Below are 596 nucleotides of genomic sequence, written 5' to 3' on the forward strand. Positions count from 1 at the left end.
CTGCGGTTAAGAATATATTTGATGTTATTTATCTGCTATTTAAAAATATAACAGATTAGTAAGGTTAATTATGCCTTGTGATAAACCAGTGGTTTGGAACCTTAACTAGAGTGAACACATTTATTAATTTATACTTATTTCATTTGTTTCAGGTTCATGTAAGAACAAAAGACAAAAGGAAAACACACAGAAACCCCCTTTCTCTCCTGAAACAGCCATAACATTCAGTGTTCCAGCTTTGAAGTCCCTAATATATTTTGGCCCATGAAAGTGGATTAAGAAGATGTGGAATCATTTTGAATAACAGACTTTCCCAAGCTCTTTTTGCGTAGGAGAGAGAAGTTTCCTGAAATGTGATACCCTTCATGAAAACAAATGTCAGGAAAAACAACGTGAACAAAACTTGCAGTATTCTATCAAGTGCTGAAGAAGCCCCTGTTATTACCTCTAGCACCTTGCCTTTAGAGCAAGCTTCATGATCTTATGTGACAGATCTTCCCCGAATTTTCCCCAAAAAAGTAGTACACCTAGAAGCTGCATCCCAGAAAAGGTGACCAGGCACTGCAGTAATATCACAACAGTCAGATTCTTCAGAC

The sequence above is a fragment of the Lonchura striata genome, chromosome Z, assembly GCF_050655825.1.
Source record: "Lonchura striata isolate lonStrDom1 chromosome Z, ASM5065582v1, whole genome shotgun sequence".
NCBI classification, from domain to species: Eukaryota; Metazoa; Chordata; class Aves; order Passeriformes; family Estrildidae; genus Lonchura; species Lonchura striata.